Source organism: Neophocaena asiaeorientalis, unplaced genomic scaffold, assembly GCF_003031525.2.
Source record: "Neophocaena asiaeorientalis asiaeorientalis breed wild unplaced genomic scaffold, Neophocaena_asiaeorientalis_V1.1 scaffold383, whole genome shotgun sequence".
Taxonomy (NCBI): domain Eukaryota; kingdom Metazoa; phylum Chordata; class Mammalia; order Artiodactyla; family Phocoenidae; genus Neophocaena; species Neophocaena asiaeorientalis.
In genome coordinates, this window is record NW_020173940.1 from 1721957 (window position 1) to 1747896 (window position 25940).

The following is a 25940-nucleotide window of genomic DNA, read 5'->3' on the forward strand; positions in this document are numbered from 1 at the left end:
ATATAATATGAAAATATGTGATACCATGTGCTAAGAGAGCAGGTCAGAAAATAGAGTGATAAATATTGCCTCTAGTTAATGAGAAGATATAAGGGAAGAGGTGGGGTTTGTGTCCTAGCTTGTAGATCAGAGGATTTGGGGAAAATAAAGCAATAGAGATTAATTTTCAGAGATGACCTATGTGAGTAGGAAAGACTTCTCAAGCATAGACTACGTAATATAATCTTCTCACCTGGATGAGACTCCCTGTGTATTTTTGTTTTCTAAATGTTGAATTTTCTGCCTTCTCTGATAAGTATATTGTAGATGAGGAACAGAATTCTAAAACTACTGTATTGGAATTTCTTGGCAGAACAAGAGGCAAAGTTAATTTGACTTTTCTAAGAACATTTGCATTGTACTAAGTTCCATTAAACTAGGAAAAAATATTCACGTAAACCTAGAGAAAATTACTCTAAATTAAGAAATCATTTAGCAAAACTCTGTAGTTCCTGAGCTTTTCTAAACTCAATAAGCTGTGTATAAATCATTGGGAATTCTAGTAGAGAATTATACAACATATTGATCTTAGATGGCCAATATGTCACATCTCTTTCTTCTTCACCTTTTCATTTCACTTCTCTTACAGATATTCTAGTTTTAAGCTAATTATAATTTATGACACATCAATATGATGACGATTTAAAAATCTGTGTATCCATTAAAGGCATATTTTAGTAAAACATTTAATGCCATGGAAAATCCTACTCTCTAAATTTAAAATTTAAGAAGAATGATAATGATATATATACTAGGATCTTAACTTTGCTTTTTCCAGTTTTTCTTTTTCTTCTTTTTTAACTGTCATATTCCTTCTCTGGTACTTGTAAAATTTTTGAGACTATGACAAAGAAACAAAACTGAATAAGACAAAGATCAGAAATTGTAAATAACGGTCCATAAGTCCCTCAGATAAAGTCTCAATTTGGATCACTTATTACTCATGAGATCTGTCAATTTAAAAAAATGATCTTAAAACAGATATTTACATATTTATATATACATATTATTGCACTTGATCTTCAAGCAACTCTGCTTTCCTTCCACTCCTCTGTCCCCAATTATCAATGTCAGTAATCCTAAATCCAATAGTCAATCCTCAGGCTTCTTTTCCTTGGACTTCCCTCTGCTCCATCTCGGTGTTCAGTGCCAGAATCTTCTCACCTCTTAGTCCTCTAATGTTGCTGTGCACCAGATTCATCCTCAGCTTTCTTCACTCTTATTTACATCCACTCCCTTGTTGATCTCATGCAATCTTGTGATTTTAAATGCATTGTGCTTCGCTTAGACTTCTTACAAACTAAAGTTCACCACAAAAAGTGGCTTAGGCAAGATGAATAGTTTTCTCTCATATCAAAAAAAAATAAAAAGCCCAATAGTTACCAATTTAGAGCAGGTATGGAAATTTCATATCCCATCTATGACTCCAGCTCTAACAGCAGTGTTTCTTCCATCCTCACACTCAGTAAGGCTGCTGGATCTCCTCATGTCGAGCTGTTGAGAAGATAGGTAAGAAAAGCCACAGAAATAACTTTGCTGGTTAAATTAGCCCCCTTAAAGGGTCTTCTTGGAAGCTTCACCCAAGAATTTATGGGAACATCTTGTTGAACACCCTGATCTACAAAAGAGGTTAGAAATGCATATTGTTATTCTTGGTAATAAGGGGATTCTATTAGTAAAGTAGAATTACAAATGGATATCATATAGACAACTAACAGTTTTGCTATAACATCTTATATGCTGAGAGCTCCAAAATTTATTTCATCTCATATCACCCAACTACCTACTGAACACTTCCCCTTAGATGTCTGATGGGTGTTTTACCCAAACTTGACCAAAATTAAAATCTTAAATTATACCCACAGGCCTGATCCTTCTGCACTTTCACCATGTCCAGTTACTCAATATTTTTGGCTCTAAACCTTTGATTCCCTCTTGACTCTTCTCTTTCTGTCATATGCTACATACAATCTAATAGCAAATCTGTTCTGCCCAAATATAACCACTTCTCAGCACCACCATTGCTACCACTACTATCTTTCAGCTAGACTCCCATTCTTGCCCGTCTTAGTCTATTATGCTATTAAAAAGGTAAATCTGATTATGTCCCAAACCTACTTAAAATCATCCACTAGCATTCTATCAAAGGTAAAATAAAAGTAAATCCTTGTCATGTTTAACTGTATAATCTCCCTCCAAGTACTTTTCGGATATAATGTCTTTCCCTCCAACAACTTGCCCCCAAGCTTCATCTACTCTAGCCACACTGGCCATTTTGCTGGTCTTCAAACAGGCAAATCATGTCCCTAATTCAGGACTTGGACTTTATTTTCTTCTGCAGAAATGCTCTTTCCCCAAATATCCATGGGTATCTGCAGGCTCTATTCCTTTACCTCATTCTTGTTCCCTCAAAAGTCACCTCTTCTGAGTGGCTGTCACTGACCACAGTTTCTAAAATAGCATCCACTTCCACACACGTGCCCGCACATCATGATCTCTCCCACTGCCCAAATTTAATTTTCTTCATAGTAATAGTCAAAACTTGTCATCATATAATCTAATCATATATTTTTAATGTATTTATTGTTTACCACACTTTTGTGTAAGTTCTGTGAGGTTAAAGATTTTATTTCTTTTACTCAGTGCTTATACATACTACCTATCAGAGTTTTCTGTACATAAAAGCAATGTGACTTCCTCTCTGTAGGCCTCAATTTTCTCATCTTCATGCCAAAGAGTCAAATTTTTAAAGTATCTTCAAGATTTCAAATTCTGATATTCTGATGAATAGTCAAGGAAGGCTTCTAAACAGGAGAGTGTTGTGTTTGAACAAGCATTTCAGACAACTAATCTGATGGTTATGTGTAAGAGAGAAAATGGAGGGTAGGTAGATGAGCTGCTTCTAAGGAAATCAGTTAGGAAGCTTTTACAATAGTTTAAGTATGAGGTTATTCAGATTCAAATTAGAATGGCAGTAGTGTGTGAAACTGTTAAGAAGTTACAGTAGAGTTTAGAGACAAATTAGATATGAGATTCAAGCAAGTAGAAAAAATCAAAGGTAATTCCAAGATTTTAAGTCTGAGTTGTTAGGTACTTCTTATTGGTATCATGTATAGTCTGAAATGTATTATACGCAGACCATTTTTTCCCAGGGATAAAACTCAGAGATGGATAAGTTTATTGGTTTTTCCATCTTTGAAATGGAATAAACAACTGAGTTACCTGAGAATTCAAAGCATAAATAAATACTGTTTTGGCCTGATATGTTTTATGCCTAGCCACTAAAAAAAAAAAAAAAAATGTAATGAATGCCTGAATCCAGACTCATTTAATTCTTGTCAACAAATATGAAAAGATTTCTCACTGTATCTAAAAATTTAACTGAATAAAATTATATTACATTATTCATTGTGTATTACAGCTGATAGGTAATCTCTCTCCTTTTCTATCTCACTTATAAATACATATACACACGCGCGCATGCACACACACACACATACACACACAAAGAAGAGACTTCTATGACTATTCTAAAGATTGTTCGTATTGTCCAAATGCCTACTCTTTGTTATAGTGTTCTGTCTCCCTACTGTAAGACTGACCTATGAACGGCTCCTTCTTCTATAATGTTGGATAGTTCAGTTCCAAACTGACACAGTATGTTAGTAAATTCTTCCACGCACACCCAAACTAAATTACATTACACATATAATTGGTGTAGATTATAACAAAAGAAAGAAGAATTCCAGTCAAAGTCATCCTTGGTGATGATAGTATCAATAGATAACTAGTTACCAACTCCTGAAAAATCCAGGAAGTGCCTTTCCTACATGAAGGTTTAGGTAGTCTATGGTGATAGGGCATAAAGAGCCTAGACAACTTAAGACCTCGGACACAGAGGACATGAGCATATGAAGACAGCTAGAAAACTGGAATTAAAGTTGTATTACGCTCCATAGATCCATCTTTTAAAAACTATTGGTAAAAGTTAATGGAATGATTGTCATGATATCAGCCGGCAAAAACAATTACATAGCGATGTAAATTCTCACCAGTAGAATTTCATGGTCTCCATTCTTAGCTTAGCCTTTATCATTATCAAATACTTTCTCCCCTTCAGTTGTGTTTCATTCTTGACAATAGCTGCTATCCCTCCAACTCTTCTCTTGCTCTCAACATTATGTATAAAATTATCAGGCATCCAAACAGTACTGTTTATACTTATGCCAGAATTTCCTTTCTCCTTGCCTTTCCTTGCATCATTCCTCTTGCTTCTCCATCAATTTCTCCACTTCTCACACTTCAAGATGTCTGATTTTTCAGTTATACACTCTTTTCAGGAATCTGTCACTATTGAATCTTTCCCTCGATTTTAAATATGCTTAGTTTTTCCCATCAACTAAAACTTCCCTTTATTTCACACTGGGTTTTAGCTACTACCTTATCTCACAATTCTTGGATGAAGTCTACTTTCTCAGCTATAATATTCTCTCATAATGTTATTCACTCTGCCACACCTCTTGTTAATAGTACGCTATAGGCAAAGATTCCACTGAAGCCATATCAATTTATCAACCAACTCTCTACTGTTAAAGTGAATACTTTCTATTTAACTTGACTATTACATCCGCTGTTGACTCTCATCTACCTCGATGCCCTTTCTTCATTGACACTATGTCTCTTTGATTTCTGTCCTTCTGTGGTTGTTCATCTTAATTTCCTTTGTGTGGTCCTATTTCTCTCACAGTCTCTTATGTGTTGGTCTTCACCAGACAATTTTTTGGCTTTCTTCTCTTATAGTACTTACTGTTTCATGTTAATCACATTTACCCCAGTGCTTTTAACTATTATTAATAACTGATTCATCAAAAATCTATATTTATATCTATTCTTAATTCTATCTCTTGTCCTATGCCTAAACATATATTTTTATCCTTATCCTCATGTTTAGTTCCATATATTACCTTTTCCTGAGTTCCAGACCCATATAATAAAGAGTTTAATAGAGGGTACAAAATACAAAAACAAATTATCAGTAGAGAAAATGCAATGCTATTATATTTAAAAACTAATGTAAAGAATATTTCTTTAAACTCCACCTAGCTCACTGAATTCTACAGTTGTATGTAGCTAAAACTGTAGATGCTCATTTTATTATACATTTTGATACATTTCTTAGCTCATGTGGGTGTTCAGGAAATGATGAATAGCAGTAAATGCAAAGACAGACTGCATATTTCTGCTCTAATCTATTTTCAAAATGATATGAAAAATCACTTCTACTAAATATTGCTCAAATTGATGATGTAGTCTCAATATTGAATTTTGTAGAATTTCTACGTATCACAGCAAAATCAAATTTTAATCTTTGGTTGGAGAACAACTCCCATAAAGCATGCAGTTCATCAACATCATATTGGCTAAATATTTGACAAGGCTTAATCACCTGAATTTTTCCATTAGGAGTTATTTATGACTTTGAATTTTGAAGTAGAATCAAAATCTATCTAAATAAATTGGGTATAGAGCACACAGAAACACTCTGGCATTTAGTTTACTTGATTTAGCTTGGATAAAAACATACTCACATGGGAAGCTCTTGTACTATTGATATGAATATCTAAAGAAAAGAAGGTATGTTCATTTTGGAAGATGAATACTTCACACACAGAATTGAAAAGTTGAGACAGCTAATTTCAACTACTGCAACCAAAATAGGAAGTTTCAGCCAAGACCTCAAAAATGGGGAGTAAGTGTGGTATTGTCCCTTTTAAATATTGGAAAGAGAACGTTAAGAATCAATTTAAATTATAGTACTTCGTTCTATCAAATGAATATTGCCTAAGAAGCTAAAGTATTTTTTACACTCAGGATTTAGTATCCATAATGCAGTTCATCAGGAATAATTCTACCTATAAAATCACAATAAATATTCTTGAGAAGCTAAAGTAAAAGCAGGTTTTATACAAAAGATGCTCATTTACTCTTTTCTTTTTTGGCATCAAAATAGTTGTTGAGCATTCCACAAATAGAATAGTTTAAAAGGAGATAATTTACAACCAGAATTTTACTTGTTATAAAGATGGATTGAATATGGAAGAAGATATATATCATTTCTCTTGAAATGACCTTTTGGAACATCAGGGCTTTCTCTGCCAACCTGACCCACATTTTTCATGTATTTGTGTTAAAAAACTGTATTAAAGTTAATGACCACTTAGAATATTAAAACATATCCTATTAAAAATACAGAATCAGTTTCTTATTCATAATCACAACATTCTTTACATGCAGAGTTTTGAGATTTATTTCTCTAGCTCCCTAGGCTCTTAGTTGACTTTGTGACTAGTTTTGATCTATAGAATGTGGCACAAGTGGCTTTTCAAGATGTGTCAGTATTACCTGAAGTTTATATTTATAAGGGTTTACCACGAAGACGAGAAAAGGGAGGGTGCTCCAGGGAGAGTAAACAGCTGCACAAAGGGCCTGAAGTATTAAACAGTGTGTGGTATATTCAGGAATACAGAACTAGTTCAGGTTGACTGAATAATTTTCGCTTGAAGGAGGTAGAGGCAAGACTGAAACTGAAGAGGTAGATTTCAAGCACATCAGGTACAAAGCCTGCTGACTTTAGGTTTTATCTGATATATTTTAGGATGATGCTGAAGGACTTCAATTAAACAACTAGATTGAAAGCATATTCAGTTTTGAAAAACAAATTGGGAGCAGTATGCATGTTGGACTTCTGAAAGAAGTACTTAGTGAAGCCATAGGGGAGACGTGGCAAATATCTAAGAAAAAGATAATAAAGGCAGCAAGGGTGTGTAGGAAGACAGAAATACAGATTCTAAATATGATTTGGAAGTATAAATAACAGGACTTAATAATATATTGACTATCTTTTAGACAAATAGTTTCTAAATTTAATTTACTCAGATTAATTTTTACCTCTGGCTTTCTAGATTTCAATGTGGAAGAATGTCAGAAAAGTCCCCTGAAGTGTCTAGCCAAGAAAATTGGAAACTGCCTGAGAGCCTGGGAAAACAATTTTGCCAGATTGGCTTGTAATTGTTTTCTCTCTTGACACTGCTATAATTCTCAGGACGGTTTCTATGTTTTTTTTTTTTTTTCCTATCTTGTCTATTGATAGGAAATGTATATCGTTATGTAAAGCTCCTGTGGCTTTACATAGTGATATAAAAATCCATACAGAGTTGAATACTGTCCAATCTTGAGGGGAAGGTGTGTTATGTACTCTATTGTAGAAAAAAAATAGTTGGGCATTTCCATCCTGGTGTATTTTCAAAAGAATTTAAAATCATAACATAGAAAAAAATATATTGACTGGCTTTGGAGGACATATACCCATCTGTGGCCTAACACCATATATCTCACAAATCATATATTACTTTCCATCTATCTCTAACTCTTGGATCCAAAAAATTTTTCTAAAAGGAAACTGGAGACAGGTAGTTGGGAAAGTGGAAAGATAATGAAGAAGCCAGAGAGATGTAAAAATAGGAACAGATGCTACTAAGTTCTAGAAAAACAATCCTAAAAGGAAGGTGCATCATAATGACATAGAACATGCAGGAAGTTCTTAGCATTTCCATGAAATTATGATTGATCTAAATGACTGAATGCAATTTGGTAAGAAATCAAAATATATAATTTTCATTGTACTGCTGTTGTAGTATGTATACAGTGGTTCTCACCACATAGTCTCCAGATCATCGGTATCAGCATCACCTGGAAACTTGTTAGAAATGCAAATACTCAGGACCCAAATCAAAACTTAATGAATCAGAAATAATGGGGGTACAGCTGAACATTCTGTGTTTTAGCAAGCCCTATGGGTGATTCTGATGCACACTGCACTTGGGAACCACTGCTCTTGAGGCACCATGCTCACTAGTATAGCATAGAGTGCATGGTTCACTCAGACAGGTTCTAGTAGCGAGTTAGATTATCCATGTGATTTTGAGCATCTTGACATCTCTGGCCTCAATTTTCTTTAAAGAGTAAACAAGTTTCATTAAGTTATTGTTAAGCTTTCTCCAACACAAATATGTTTGAACTAATTTTTTAAAAAATAATCAGCCTTCTCTCCAACAATCCTATTACCTCTTTGAACACACATCTTAGTATGCTCCTGCTCATTCATTCCTCTCGACCACACTGGTTTCCTTGCTGTTTTGTCAATATGCCTTCATATACCCACCTAAGGGTTTTGACTTTGGTGTCCTGTATTTCTGGAATCTGTTTCCCTCAAAAAAATTGATGACTAAGTCACCTCCTTCAAATCTTTGTTCAGATGTCAGTTCCTTAAGAAGACTGCTCTGCTGACCACCTCATTTCAAATTGTTACCTGAACACTACCTATATTCTATATCCTACTCTACTTTTATTTGTTTCCCATAGGGCTGTCAACTCTGAAATTACTATATAATTAACCCTGTCCTGGACCCTGTGCTTTATCAGCCCCAACTCTGGCCCTTCTTTGGCTTTATCTTTCCCTACTGTGTAAAGAGACCATGTAGCCAAGAGGATAGATATGTCCAGTCCAGCATCATGCTATCCTTTCTCATCACACTCTGGGTAACTGGGACTCTGGATTTCTCTAGTCATATGGCCCCAGACCTGTTCCAGAACTTGCAGGAGACTTCTTTCCAGGGTTGATCCTCCTGAGAGCAAACTAAACCCTGCTAGGCATGAGGAATTGAGAACTATGTCCTTCAGGGAGAAAAGGAGGGATTGAGAAATGAAAGAGGGTGAAAAAGCATTTCTCTCTCTACCATCATTTCTGATGTGGAACTTCAAGAAAGCCAACAATTTAAAACTCAAATTTGGCCTTCAGGGTGTTTATAAAACTATATTTTTCAAGATTGGAGGGAAGTCTTTTAACAGATTTGTGTTTTTTTATCTTAAATAGAACTTGTAAATATTAGACAAACACTCCCTAGGTATCTTTTGTAAAATTGCCCTTTATGATTGGTGATATCAGAATATATTTGGGTGCAGTTAAAAATAACCCAGTAGAAAGAGAGATTTATCATTTAAGGTAGGGGGTCAAACTACTATCAGTGGGCCAAATCCACATCACCATCCATTTTTGCAAATAAAGTTTTATTGTAACTCAGCCAAACTAATTAATTTACAAATAGCCCATGGCTGCTTTCATGCCACCTTGGCAGAATTGAATAGCTGCAACAGAGGTCCTATGTGCCACAAAGCCTAAAACATGCACCACCTGGCCCTTTACAGAAAAAGGGTGCTGACACTTCATTTAAGAGATAGGAGATAATCAAAAGAACAAATTCCATGAGAAAATGAGCAAGGGAGCTTCAAACCACATCTGGAGTGATAAGACTAGGCAGGACCCTTTATCATGCAAAACAAAAAGAAGCAAAAAGAGTAGGCTGAGATAGATGTATGGATTTAGAGGTGGGAAAATAGTCCTTACTCACATACTGTGTAGTAAGCATGCACACACACACACACACACACACACACACACACACACACACACACACACACACACATACATGCATCTTAGTTATGGGGTGGGAGAGGAATTGAGAGTAATTAATCTTTATGCCTAATTAGTTTATTCTCACTGAATGCACATCCCTCTTCCCCCAAATTCTTAACATTATTATATTGATCCATATAATTAATTATTAAAATTCTCAGGTATCTAAGCAGCTGGGTCATCAATAGCTAATTTTGGCATTAAATACTCTTATGGAAAATATTTACATATATATATACTTAAGGCCATTCTGAAAAGTTTAAACATAGTGAATACAAATTTATGACTTACTTATAGGTATCTTCTTTTATGACTTTTTTTTTGGTAAATCAACTCATATGATATGTCTATTATGGCACTTACCACTTAATATCGCAGTCATGGGTCTATTTTTCGGTCCTTGATACTAGACTAGAAATTTCATTAGGCATGAGGCCTTGATCATATTTACCTTTACTTCTAATATCTAATATTTTTCAGGTAGTAGATGTTCAATAAATGCTTAATTAATAATGTGTAGTTAAATGAATGACAATACTTCAAAGATATATTAGGTTTTTTTCCAAATTGTCAAAATACCATTTCTGGGACACTTACTAGCTTAGCAGTTCTTTATACATTGTCCTACCAACCAGATTTGAAAGTTTTGGTGTCTAGTACATTTGTCAAGAGTTCAGATTTAAGGCCATCATTTTATTCTGTTATCTCTAGTTCATTGACAGGTGACAACTAAAAATCCGTTGTCTGCTAATAACAGAAACTTATAGAAAGGCAGAGGGAGAGAGTATAATCTAATTGATGTTTTATTTGCTTTTAAGTACAGATTAACTATTAACAAAGAGACATTCACTTATTATATCAAAATATACAATTTTGAAACACTATCAAGAAAATCCAGTGCCATATACAACAAATGCTTTAAGATTATACTCATTTAATAGTTTTTTTTTCTCCTTTTGATAACTTTATTGCTTTTCTATATGTACATTGTGTTTCAGAGTTTTGTTTTTGGAACTTACTGTTCCTTTTGATCATAACGTATATGTTCCCTCGTATTCCAGCAGTATGAATTTTATTGAATTTAATTCCATGATTTGCATAGTATGCTCCAATTCTTGAAGCTTATTCACATTTACTGATTCATTTAATCTCACAAATGAGAAAACTGTGGCTCAGAGATTAAGTAACCTAAGCAATGTCATGCAAGGACAAACGACTATTAAATTATGGTTCTGTGATGCACAAAGTCTTCCATCCTTCAGTTTCATGGTTTCTTTTAGGACATTAATGGCTTGCAAAAATTTTTGTATGAGAATTTTTGTTTTAATATCAAAAATATTTTGGTCATCTCTTTGTATCATCTAGCCTCTACTTACATATTAATATTCAAGTTTATATTAGTTCTCTCCAGCTGTTTTCAGAGATGATGAACTGTGTGTATTGTATATGACCAAAAATTATTCGGGCACCAAATTGGGTAATGAAGAAGTAAATATATGCAAAAACATTATTTTGCATAAGAACCAGATCTGGAGTACAATTTATTTGGCAAAAGTGATCTATTTTAAGATTGTTAAAATAGGGAATTCCCTGCCGGTCCAGTGGTTAAGACTCTGTGTTTTCACTGCTGAGGGCCCAGGTTCAATACCTGGTGTGGAAACTAAGATCTCACAAGCTGTGCTGCGTGGCCAAAAAGAAAAAAAAAAAAGATTTTTAATATAATATTTATTTTCATATGGAACAATTTGGAGATACTTTATGAATAGATATGTTATCATTATTTTTTTAAACAGTATGTAGGTTGCTTGCAAAATCCACTAGAAATGTCTTAAATGACAAAATGGTTCAAGATTTAGTTTAATCTTAAAACATACCATAATTTTAACATTTATCTCAAATTGTTCTATTGAGTTCTCAAAGTTATACACAAAACATTTCATGTTAACTTAAAAAATATTTAATTCTGCTAAACATTTGGGAAAGTTTATCAAAACATAAAACTGTATAACTAAATTATAATTGAGGTTTTAAAGTCAGGACCATAGAGGATATTTGCAGATATTTCTGAAATTTTAAATTTAGACTTTATTCCATTTTGGCCAAATAAAATTTCAGTCAACAACAGGTCCAGAACGCAATGTCTAATCTCACTAAATTTTGTTTAAATATTTTGCCTCAATGTAACAACAACAAAATCATTCATTATATGGAATATTTTTCAGGCTAAGTAATCATTAAAACAATATTTAAATCACACATTACAAATACTTCCCATATTTTCATTAATGGAATCTGCATAAGAACTCTGTTGAGGGTACATAGATAGTAAAATGTTTACATATAAAGAGAATAAGCTTTAGGGAAACTGTGGCTTAATCTACTCAAGTAGGTAGCATGAACAGATGTGTAGAGACTTATTTTTGTATCATATATTGCCACAACCAGTCCTTTTTTTCCACAGCACACAAGTGTTCACAAATTGATAGAAAGGATAAAACACCTTAAAAATGACTATTTTCAGTAAATAAAGGCCAAAATAGGCATGTGAACAAAATGTAATGAAGAGAGCTCCTGTCTAGTTGGAGATAGAAGAAAATACTTCATTTTAGTGAAAACAATGAATATTGGTCTTCCTATGTAATTCATAAAATCTTTCAATCTGAAAGGTTTAATTACAACCAACATTATTATGCCTATTTGCCTAGTGACAATATGAATTATATGAATCAAAACATATTAGATTTCATATATCTTTGAGGCATCAATTATGTGTGAATATTCTTTTTTTGCATGTGATCCGTGTATCTTATAGAAGACACGGAACCTATTCAGGTAATATTGATAGGATATGTTATGAAGGATACTTTGTCAGTAAACACCAAGCTATATACTCCTCAGGAGAACTCAATACTGACATTCACTGACATTCATTTACTATCTCAAACACCTCCTAAGCACCATTCAGACCATTATGGACTCACCAGTCTCTTACTTCAGTTATCCTGGTGATTAGTTTTACATAGTTCCAACTATCCTCATGCAGACACACATGACAAAGCCTTGCCCACACTCATTCTGTGAGCCTCTTGTCTCCAGATCTGCAGCTTCCTTGTTAACATCAACTCATGAACAAACTTGGGACAAAACTTTGGGCAGTTGAATATGGAAGTCTCTGGATCCATTCTTCTCCCTTCTTTCTCAGGGAGGGACTGTCCACAGAGCAGTCATTTAAATAGCTTCTTAGAAGATAACTTCATGAAAGGGAGAAATCAACTGCTCTTCATGTCACAAAGTAGCCAGTTAGTCAATCTACCCTCATGTTTGTTCTCTCTCTCCTTCTCTACCTCACTCTTTCTCACTCCTTCTCCCAAGGATTACATCCTCTAATAGATTAATGCATATAAGCCTTTGCTTCAGACTCTATTTTTAGGGGAACCCAGATTAAGGAAAGATCCTGAGCCAGTTTAAAAGTCCAAGTTGTAGCTCTTTAGCAACCCCTGTGAGAGCAAACAATTCCTGGAACAACCTTCACAAAAATTTCATAATTGGGGCTTCCCTGGTGGCGCAGTGGTTGAGAGTCCGCCTGCCGATGCAGGGGATACGGGTTCGTGCCCCAGTCCGGGAAGACTCCACATGCCGCGGAGCGGCTGGGCCCGTGAGCCATGGCCGCTGAGCCTGCACATCCGGAGACTAACAAAGTAGCATACTGTATAATTAACTTATACTTTTTATTTATTTTAGTCTTTGTCCCTCCATTAGAAGATAAATTCTATGAAGCAAGAAAATTTGGTCTGTTTGGTTTACTGCTGTACTTTGAGTCCCATTAACTGCTGTCATTCTCATGTGTTAACTGTGAATTTGATAGGATCAAAGAGAACATAGCATGTATTCCCTTGCTAAGAACACCATGGCTAAATATATGATTTAATCAAAGAAGAAACTCCATTGCAAATGTTAGGTACCACGGACATCTGTGTCCGTGAATGAAAAATGATTAGAACATGTCTTCAGAAATGGTCAACCCAAAGCTAATTACTAAATGTTATTTTAAGTGCTTCATTATTCTCAATCCTTAGGGAGGAATGTTTCGTATTTCTTTTTTTTTTTTTTTTACGTATTTCTTTTCTTTTTATTTTTCAATTAAAACATAAAAATGAAAAATATTCAAACTTACAAATAGATTTCTTTTTTGCTGTCAAGCAACAGACTCATATGCTGTTAGTTATAATAGAACATGTGAAAAATAAATTAGCTTACTTGTGAATATTCCCCCAAGTGTTTCTAAAATAGTAATTTTATGTTTACAGGTCAAAATATTAGATAATGTGTATTGGTCATGTTTGTGAGTGTAGAATAATTTAGAACCAAAAATATCACTTACATTTCATAACAAAACATTTTGGTGGAACTTAGTTCAGTGAAAACTGCTTTGGAATTGTTGTATGATTAATCCTAGCAGAGTAGGCTATTGGGGGGAAATACTGCAGACAAAATGAACTAACTAGAATGCTTCAAAAAATCTGTCATCATCCAATTGATTTACAGGTATCTAATTAGAGTTTTATTTGGCATATATTAGTAATTAATTCTTAAATTAAATGGTCATTAAAAGAAATGTGTTGACTGATATAGTTATTCAGTAAATTCCCTACACAGTCCGTACTATGTATCAAGCATAAAATCTCTTTTTCAAGAAACCCAATCTAGAGAAACAGGAAACTTCAGCTAATGCCTACCCAGAGTACTAAGGGTATCAAATGAAAATACATTGGGAAAAAGCTTCTCACTTGCTCTAATACCTGAGTTTGTATCATCTGTTTGAATGTTCCTCACCATCTCCTTCAGAGTAAAAGCCAAATCTTTTAATAGCCTACAGGTGCTATATCATCTGGACCCTCTTGGATCTTCTTTACCATAAGTTTCCTTATTCATTCTGATCAAGCAACACTGATCTTACTCATCTTATTATTGTTCTTCAAACATATCAGGCCTTCTCCCACCCAAAGATCTTTGCACTGGCTCTTCCCTCTGCCCTGGAATCCTTTCACCTAAAGACCCACATTTAGTTTCACCTTCCAGCCCCGCCCCCTGCAAGCATTTGCTGAAATATTAGCTTCTTGAGTGGCCAATCCTAACTATGTTATTTACAATTAAACCAACCCTTATACATTTTCTGGTACTCTCTAACCCTTTTCTTTGTCTTTTATCTACATTATTTATTACCTTCTAATATATCATGTACTTTACATATATTTCACTTATTGTCTTATTATCCCCAGTAGGTCTAAACTTTGTGAAGCCAGAGGATTTTGTCTCCTTTGTTCCCTGTTATATCCCTAATATTTTTTTCTTTTTAATTGGAGTATAATTGCTTTACAATGTTGTGTTAGTTTCTGCTGTACAACTATGTGAATCAGCTAAAGGAGACACTCAGTGAACATTCACTGAATGAATAAATGTGTGGATGTGACTAATAGGAACTCAAAAATTTTGGCTGAATGAATAATGAATAAAAGAACACAAAGATTTCTGAGCCTTGTTTGGAGGAAGAGTTTTCTAACAGCAAAGAAATAAAAGCCTGGGTGAAGTTGGGGAGATAAGCAGAACTTTGATAAAAAGCTGCTCTGTAGATAACAGGTAGCCACTTTTTTTAAGTGGGACGATTACATGATCAGGTCTTTGCTTATAGCTTTACCACAGTGTACAGATTGGCTCTGAGGGGAGGAAGTTAAGAGGCAGGAAGACCAGTTACACCAAGTTTTAGGTGTGAGGCCCTGAAACAATGCAGGGGGGCAGCAGGGGAGATTTACACATTTCTGCAGAATAACTGACTATTGGAATTGTCTTTGTAAAGCCATGCCCAAAGACAACTTACTTAGGCAGAACTTGATCTATTCTTGCAGCCCGTGCTGCTGAGAATTTGAGGCATGTTGGACAGCTTATAGCCCAGGAAGTAGTACTCTTTGTGAAATGCTAGACTCCTTTATAATGGAAATAACCTTGGAATAGGCAGAAATTAATATTAATGCTTTAGTAACTCTATAGATTCTGATTCATTGCCCAAATAGAGCAATTTTAGCAGTATGAATAGAGCCTATAACAGGGAAGGTAGTCTTTATTTATTTAGTAATTACCAGTGAAGACCAGTTTTCTCCTCTTTCAATACTAAGGAAAACCTGCAAAGCAGGACTGGAGATATTGTAGAATAATAGCACATTATCTCATCCAGTCATACCTTTGTTTTCTTCCAGGATGAGAGACAGCATGGGAGAATGGAAAAATGACAAACAATACAAATTTAAGAAATAAGCAAATAGTACCTCTGAAAAGCATTTTTATTTGGGTATTTCATGTGCTGAGTGTTCGACAGATGATGATTGCAAGCTCTGCAAAACAAAATACCATACATCCCTGCCTTATGTAGAAGCTGACACAATTTGGGCAGTATGTTAAGTGTTATTTCTAATATGTAGATTATCACTGAAGAAAAATATCAATTGTGATCAGATGTCTTCACTCACAATTTAAAAGTAAAAATGTGTGGTGATGCATTTTAAGTAGACTTGTGGTAACTAGACCATTTTGCAATATATACACGTATCAAATCATTATGTTATACACCTGAAACTAATATTATATGTCAATTCTACCTCAATGTAACAAAGAGTAAAAAGGATAAAACTGAATATTTTAATAAATTTTAGAATAGGAAATTGAAGGAATTAGGCTTTCCATATCTACAAAAGTCAAGAGGAGAACAGGATCTTAGTGACCAGATTTTCTGAGCCCAGTTGGAATTTCAGAATCTGGATAAATGACTCACCTGTGTCCTTAAGATACAGAAAAACATCAGACAAAGATTTTTCAAAATGTGTTCTATAGTCAGTCAGCCAAGCTTGAAGAAAGCTCCATGCTCCATCTCTCTCTGGAAATATATATTAAACATTAAAGTTTCTGAGAAATCATATGAGAGAAAACAATCAAAAATAAATCAATTTTAGTCTCTTTACATTTGTTTAACTAAGGTTTTCCAAATTTACTTGACAATGAAACCCCTTTTTGTCATGTAACATATTGCTCTCTCCAAGAAACTTGTGGGAAAATTTTGCCCTGGATAACTATTTGGAACCAAAATTGTGTCTTCTTTATCTTTGCATTTATAACATTGTCTTAGTCCATTTGGGCTACTATGAGAAAATATCATAGAATGAGTGCTTTATAAACAACAGAAACTTATTTCTCACAGTTCTGGAAGCTGGAAGTGGGAAATCAGGGTACCAGCATGATCTGATGAGGGCCCTTTCCCAGGTTGCAGACAGAAATTCTCACTGTAATCTCACATGGAAGAAGGGGCAAGCTAGCTCTCTGGAGCTTCTTTTATAAGGGCACTATTCTATTCATGCAGGCTCTGACCTCATGGCCTAATTACCTCCCCAAGGTCCCACCTTGTGTTGCCATTACCTTGAGCATTAGGTTTTTCAATACAGGAATTTGGGGGGAACAGGAACATTCAGACCACAGCAAGCAGCTTTCACATTTGTGGCATGAATACATACAGATGAATGCCCATGCTTCTCAAATATCCCATCTAAAATTAGTAATTTGTGCAGGGGGTAAGAGACAAGCATTCTCTCAAGATGTTTTCTGTTGTTTTTGTTTTTCCATATCCCTTCTTCTTTCTTCCTGCTATTGCTATTTCTGTGTCTTTTTTTAAAAATGTCTACCAATTTTCAGAGAATGCACATCATAAAAAATCAATAGTTTTTATTTCATAGGTAGAGTTACACCTAATCATCTTGAAAAATTTAGAAGAAAAGTGATAGAAAATTGCCAGTAATCTAGAAATGTTATTACAAAGTATCAGTGCTAAGATAAAATACTATTTGCTTAGTATGTACAACTTAAATAATAATAGCAAATAATATAGTTTAGATACAAATATAAATACAAATATATCTAATTTTACTATGCTTTAAGTTATTTACATGAATTATCATATTTAATCATCAACACAACTCTAAGAGTATGTTATATTTTATAAACTATAACACCAAGGCTTAGAGAGATTAAATTAACTTTCCATAGTTCATGTACTAGAATAGATAATAAGGGTACATGAATAATTTGTGTGACCATGCTTATGGTGATTGTCTGGAAAAATCTTATTTCACCCTGCTTTCCTGCCATGATAGTTAATATTATTACTTTTTGTTGTCAATATGCCTCATTTAGATAATAATTTATGTAGTCAGTCTATGAAAACTAACATTCAGTGGAGCATAAGAAAGGATCATTACATATTGCAATTAGAAAATACTTTAAGACTTCAGGTAGAGAGTCAACCAACTGGGTTCAAATATTCAGAAATTTCCAAAAAGCAAAACTTGAATTTGCCGCAGGCTGACCACTATTTACATAATATTTACATTATATTTACAACTATTTCCATAGCATTTACATTGTATTAAGTATTATGAGTAATCTAGAGATGATTTAAAATATACAGGAGGATATGTGTGTGAGTTATATGCAAATACTACTGCCATTTTATGCAAGGGACTTGAGCATCCAAGGATTTTGGTATCGGAGGGAACCAATGGAACCAATTCTTCAAAGACACCAAGGGAAGATTGTACTGCTCTAAAATACCCTATGTATACTAGCTTTATGGAATGAACTTTCTCAGGACAAGTGTAAATTCATGCCTAACTAGTAATGAAGTGCAATGTTTTCATTAATGAAATTATTTGTGCTTTCTAGGGAATGTTGGAAAATAACATATTTTAAGGGAAATTCCATTCTAAATATCCATTAAGTTTCTTAAGTATTGATATGTGGCCCTGTGAGTCATATGAAGGTTCTGTTCACTTGAAATCAAATGCTGAAACTTGTTCAAATGTGCTACCTTAATAGTGTGGAATAAATTTTCTTAATAGGTAAAAATCAAGTGATGGGTAAATGCAAACTGCAGTAGAAGTGGCTCTTAGCCAGTCATTCCCTTCCAGTGGCTATTTTACCTAGCATCTCTCCTTCATAACCACACACCTTGGAAATAGAATCAATTCTGCAACAAGTTCCTCACCTTGCACTCAAACCTGAATCCACTCCATTGGTCTTCTGTCTCTACCACTTTCCTAAATCAGGTCTCACTTAAAAATACCAATGACTTTCACATCATTACATTACTTAGGAGCATATCAACTTCCACATGACTTTAAGTCTCCGTAGCATTCAGCACAAATATTTACTTCCTAAAAAGCTCCTTTTCTTTCTTCGATATAGACTCTTATTTCCTTTCTGCTCTGTCAGAGCCTCCTGTATCCTTTTTTCTTGTTATTGTTATCTTACAGTCTTTTATCCAAGCTTATATTGTTAGCATCCTCCTTAAGTCATTTCATATACTTCAAGGCTTCAAATATTATCAGTTAACAAATTGACAGCAAACTTTGTCTCTAGCTTCTTTTTTTAACTCAACATGTGTTTATTCAGTATCTGCTATTTTTCAGGTATACAGTGGTAAGCAAGACAGTATGACTACTGCCTTTATACTCCAGTAGTAGAAACATTAAATCAATAAATTATACAAATATAAGTATACCTAAAATTATAAGGTCTATGAATGAGTTTTATAGTATAATTAATTTCTTTAGATCTTGGGACCTAAAATCCAAACTGTTCCTTTGAATTTGATGTGGTCTTTTTGGCCAATTTTCAAATGGACTAATGGGGACTTTAACAAACATATTCTCAAAATGGACAGTGCTTGTTCGATGTCTGCATATTACTCTCCATTAAAGCAACAGTGAAAACCCTCTTTTCATGCTCATGTGTTTTTTGAGAACTAATGAAAAGTATTGCAATTAGACCCAAAAATGCCAATTAAGGGGAAGAAGGGGAAAACTGAATCTGATTTCTCACAGAAAATATTGACAAAAGCAAAGTCTATTATCGGGAAAAGCTTTAGAGTGAAATCCATCAAAGTACCTGAGAGAACAAGAGGGAACAATAATCAGGGAGAAAAAGCTGAAACAATTGGAGATTTCTTGGGGTTCAGAAATAATTTATGAGGCCAATTCTTACATAAAGACAGTATGATACTTGATATTTGAAAAATCCTATAACACTCTCGTTCTCTTCAACATAATCATGTGTAATAATTAAACAATTGTTGAGAAGCCTATATACATTTGCTGAAACCCCAGCAATAGTGAAAAGTGTAATTTGTTTTTATTATAACTTCTTTTACACTCATTCAGTAAAGCTCTCTAGGAGCAGTAGAATTGTAAAATAGATTTTTTAAGTCTTTGAAATGTTAACCACAGCCAGGGAGGTCCAAATTTTTTGATGGAAGATACTTAGATGAAATGTATATTTTTCCTAGTATCCTAACATCTCTGTTCATATAATATATTGAAACAACTGCAGAAAGGATATTATTTTAAATTTGATGGTTTCTAATTTGAATAGCTTTCATTTAATATGTGATTGGTTGAATTTAGCATTGTGGTAGATACAGGGATGTGCCACCATAAGCTTTTAACAGAGGATTTGCTTTCCAGCTGTGGAGTGAGGTCAGAACACAGTTTTTGGCTGTCAGCTAAGGGTTTGCCTCAGCAGCAGAGAGCTCACTCCCCAAGGGTAACCCACACCTGGAGACTGAGAAAGGCAGGGGAATAAAATTTTTCTGTAAAGGAACATATAGTAAATGTTCTAGGCTACTCAAGCTATAGTCTCTGTCAGACACAACTACTCAACTTGTAGCCCCAGAGCAGCCAAAGGTAATACATAATGGATGAACATGGCTGTGTTTCAATAAAACTGTATTTTATTTGTAATAATAAATCAGACAAATACCTGAAAGTGTAGAGTAAATGGTGAAGCACCCCAAAATCATTTTAATCAAACAAGGAAACAATTTCAACTGACCATTACTTTTGTATTTGTTTCCTTCATTGATTCTAAAGAATGAATATAAGTGATTCCCAAAGTGTTGTTTGCTTTTATTATCATCACTAATAATGTTTGTTCATATCCTTTACTTTGTGGTACCTGTGTTCAATTCTTCTTCAGGCTGTCAGTAGTCTACCTCTTTCTTCCTTTCATTCTACTTAGTAAACAAAATGAAAATATTCTAAGAATGTTATCTACTCACTCATCTACCTTTTTGAACTACCTCATCTACTTTTGCAATGATGTTTTTTCTCTCTTGTATTCTATATAAGTTCCCTTCTTAAAGTAAATAACATTATGCAGAGAAACTTTGATCAACAGCAGGAAGCCATTTTCACAGTCACTTAGAGAAACCAAAAAATGAGAAGCAACACTCTCCTGTTTCCTCAGCATCTATTGTTCCCAGGTGGCCAGGTAAATTGTTACTGCATGTGAAGCTCACTGTTGAATCCTGGTAAATTTTTAACTGTGATACAGTCTATGAAATTCTGCCTGGGTACCAATGCAAATGCAAGCAATATTCACAAATTCATGACACTCTTGTGGTAGATATTAAGAAACACTTTTGCTGTATAAGAAAAACTTAGGGTTTTAATAGTATTTATTCAATTAAAGTGTATTACCTATTTATTCCAGAAATTGAAAACATAGTAAAGCACAAAGTAGAGAACAAAAAATATCCATAACCCCATAATAAAATTCATACTGTATGTGTATGTGTGTATACATATGTGTATTCAGATTTACATATACACTATGGAAATCATTCATTTTTCAGAATAGCATCTGGTCTACTCTGAGAAATTGAATGACTATCTTATTTGTGTGCTGTATCTTGGCAGTCAAATTGAATATACTAAACATCAGGCAATTAGGAAAAAGAAGTAAGCCTATCTATTGGGTGGAACATTATTTATAATACTTTTTTTTCACTATTTGTTGTTTATAATAGTCAATCCTAACATGTTTATCATCTGTTTTCTCTGGCTAATGACCATGCTCCATTAGGGTAAAGTCAGCAACACATGGGGTCACCACATTTTCCCAAGAATGCCAGGCACAAATCAGGTGTTCTGTGAATATTTGTCAGTGCATAAATGTGGATGCGTGATTGCAGTACGCAATCAGCTCCCTGGTGTACCAGGGGCCGGTACAGGCTTTGTGGATCCTAAAGCTTATACTGCTGGGAATCCTCCTGAAGAAAAAGAATAAATTTATAAACAACTATAGATATACAAATACAAAATTAAAAGGCATCACTTAGGGCTTAGAAAAGACCTTTGCAAAGGAGGAGCCCTGAATCTTAAGCTGTCTTAGCTCCTTGATAAAATCATCCCTGCCTCCATTAAACTTGGTATACTAGTTTTTAATCCTTTTGTCTTGTCACAATCTGTCCTGCTCTATTTTTTTCTCTTTGTCTCTGCATTGTCTAGTTGTATAAAGGCAATGTTCTATTGAATCTTCTTGCATGTGAATGCTGTGATTTTATTTCATAAGAAGACGTATTATTTTGTTTTTCCCCATGGTCTCTTCATTTGAATTACTGTGTATTTTTATATGTCTCATGATTACTTTCCATTTTCTCATACTTATAAATGGAATTCTACACTCATACAGTGTTAGACATTGAGATCAAATCTCTCGGAAATTCTGTTGCTTACTGTCCTGAATCTTTAACACCCATGTGAGTTTTGAAATGCTCAAATATATCAGTATTACTTTGCCAGAATCCCCTGCTTGCTTGTTTCTGTATCACTAGGGCTTGGAACTATCTGGAATGTAATGTCCTTGCTCTATGCTCTCTACCTGACATTGCTATCCTGTCAAGACCTAATCACAATTATGGCATTACTGTTATTTTTCATTTTCCAGAGAAACACTGTCCAATAGAAATATAATGTGAGCACCAAGACAGAGTGACATGTGTAGTTTTGAATCGCCTTAGAGTTACTTTTAAAAAATCAAGAATAAACAGGTGAAATTATTTTAATCATATATATTTGTTCTAATCCAGTATGTCCTAAGTGTTATGTTTGCTTTGACTAGTCACATTTCATGTACTCAACAGTCACAAATGGCTTGAGCTACTGAATTGGACAGCACAGGTCTCAAGCTCTTTGTGCCAAATATAAAATGATGGTAGGATCAAGCTTAGGCATCAAGCTTATCCCTTGGAGAGTCATGTATTCCCTGACATAGTCCCAGATGCTGTAGGGTAACATACATGATAAAACTAGTCTTCCCTATATGCAAATCCTGGCCTTTCCCTAGTTAAGAATCATAATGAGTTTCTTTTATCACAGTTTTTACTTACCTCCCCAAATAATAGTCATCTGTCCACCATAGTAAGTTAAAATTCTGCTTAAAACTTTCTTTAATCTGATGCTAGCTGTACTATATTGGTACTATATATTTTTTCAGTATCCAGCATATAACTGCCATTCTTTCTTAGTTTCAAGATCAGATGCTGATTTTTCTACTATTTTTATGTAATTTATTATCCTTTCCTTTTTTTTTCAGTTCCAATAAGATAGATTTTTAAAAGTTTAACATGTGCATTCAATCTCCAACTTAAACATTAAACTACTTGAGTTTATTTTAGAAACCTCCAAAATAATCTGAATATATTATTTAAAAAACTATTTCTTCTTAAAAATTATTTATTGTGAAACCAGTTGCCACTAGAGAAAAAGAATCAGCATGTGCCAGGTTAGCAGTAGTATTAAAAAGAGCAACAGGTAAACAAGATGATAATTCATATTATAAAAAAGAATTTCAAATATACTTTTCTTTAGATGATATAAACATTCCTAGATTTTTTAAACAGGTTGAAGTTACCTTTATTATACATTTTGTTAACTCTTTTACATATTTTTTAAAGTAAAAAAAATTTTTAATTTTATTTATTTATTTTTGGCTGCATTGGGTCTTCGTTGCTGCACGCGGGCTTTCTCTAGTTGCGGTGAGCGGGGGCTACTTTTCGTTGTGGTACACGGGCTTCTCATTGCCGTGGCTTCTCTTGTTGCAGAGCACGGGCTCTAGGAACGCAGGCTTCAGTAGTTGTGGTTCATGGACTCTAGACCACAGGCTCAGTAGTTGTGGCACACAGGCTTAGTTGCTCCGTGGCGTGTGGGATCTTCCCGAACTAGGGCTTGAACCCGTGTGCCCTGAATTGGCAGGCGGATTCTTAACCACTGTGCCACTAGGGAAGCGCCGTAATTTTAAAATACATATAAAGTAATACTTTCCTTCAAAACTTGCATTGTATGTGTATATGTGTCTGTGTTTTACAATATTGAAAAAAGTTAAATTTACTAACTCACTTTGAAAGTAAATGTATGTTCAGTGCTTGGAAAATACACTTGAAATTGTGGGCTGTCATCTGTCCAGAAGCGTAACCGAACGTTTCCTAGGCAAATGCCTAAAATGTATTGAATAGCTATAGGTTTGTATTGCATTCATAAAATATAAATATTACTGATTGGTTCTTGTTTGATTGATATTTGTACAGCACCTCCTGTATGTCTGGAACGTTGAAAAATCCTGTGTAATCTGCACAATAGCAGTTTAATTAGGTAGTATCCCTATTTTACAAATTTAAAGATTATAAAGACCAAACACATCTTGTTCAAAAATACAAAGCTCATTAATAGTTTTACTTCTGCATCCAAGCATTAGCTCCTTCTAATGCTCATTTTATTCTGTTTTTTTTTTTGAAATTAATTAATTTATTTTTGGCTGTGTTGGGTCTTTGTTGCTGCGCATGAGCTTTCTCTAGTTGCGGTGAGCGGGGGCTACTCTTCATTGCCGTGCACAGGCTTCTCATTGAGGTGCCTTCTCTTGTTGCGGGACACGGGCTCTAAGCGCATGGGCTTCAGTAGTTGTGGCACGTGGGCTCAATACTTGTGGCTCATGGGCTCTAGAGCTCAGGCTCAGTAGTTGTGGCACACAGGCTTAGTTGCTCCGTGGCATGTGGGATCTTCCCGGACCAGGGCTCGAACCTTTGTCCCCTGCATTGGCAGGCGGATTCTTAACCACTGTGCCACCAGGGAATTCCCTGAGTTTGCTTTTTATATCTTTCTGTTTTTGAATAGTTGCAAAGATAATAGAAAAGAAGACAGACACCACTTTCCATTGCTCTTATTTACAAATTGGCTTAAATTATAGTGTAGAAAAATGTGTAAATGGAGCATGGTTAAAAAGGAGAAAAACACACATCTAGCTAGCAATATGGGACATAGTAGTAATAATATTAATAACAACAAAATGAATTTATATTACTTCCTACATTTAAATTGGCTTTTAAAGCATTTTCACAAAAAGCCTGTTAAAAAAAAAACAACAGGCCCAAAATGTAGTCATTTGTGCTAAGCCCATGTCACCAAATCAAGAATTAATACCTAACCTAATTGCAGTCTCAACCTTCCCCAGGAATGTAATCTTAACCAGTCAGTCTAAAGTTTCCTGGTCAGCACCAGTGAGGTAATCTACCTAATAGACTCTTGACCACCAAAGGAAGGTGACTTTGCCTGAAATAATCCTTTTTTACTTTATGACTTCCTTGTCCTCCTCTCCGGCTTTTTTTTTTTTTTTTAAATATTTATTTATTTATTTATTTGGCTGCATGGGGTCTTAATTACGGCACATGGAATCTTTGTTGCCGCATGTGGGATCTTTCATTGAGGTGCACGGACTCTTCGTTGCAGTGAGCAGGCTTCTCTCTAGTTGTGGTGCATGGGCTGTAGAGTGCCCAGGCTCAGTAGTTGTGGCATGTGGGCTTAGTTGCCCGACCAGGGATCGAACCCTCATCCCCTGCAATGAAAGGCAGATTCTTAACCACTGGGCCACCAGGGAAGTCCTCCCCCACCTCTGTCTTTAGAAGTCTTTCCCTTTTCTGTAACTCTGAACTCCTTTCTATGTGCTAGATGAGATGCTGCTCAATTCATGATTTGTTTAATAAAGCAAATTAGTCTTCAAACTTACTTAGTTGAATTTTGTTTTTAACAAGCCTTTTAGAGAAGAAGGACATCTTGATTTTAAAGGATAGTTATTTTTAAGGCTGATTAGTGTCTACAGTAATGTGGTTTGGAAATCTGTTCCACCATTTTCTTTCTTTGCGTCCATTCTAGTCTCAACATATAAATAGTTCACTTGGAGTCAAGATTTATTAAAATGTCCTTGATTTTACCCAAAAATCAGATTTAGCGTATCTTAAAAACTGCCCTGGGATATTACTTCCTGAAGAATATAGAGATTTGGGTGGGGAAAGGAATTCGGAATAATGAAAGATATAGAAAAGAAGGAGGTAGTGAAGGAAAATAAGCAGAAAGGAAAGGAAAGAAAAAAGGTTTGACTTGATAATAGTACAATTGAGAATGACCCAAATAATTTTCACTTTGGGAAAGTGAAAATTAATCCA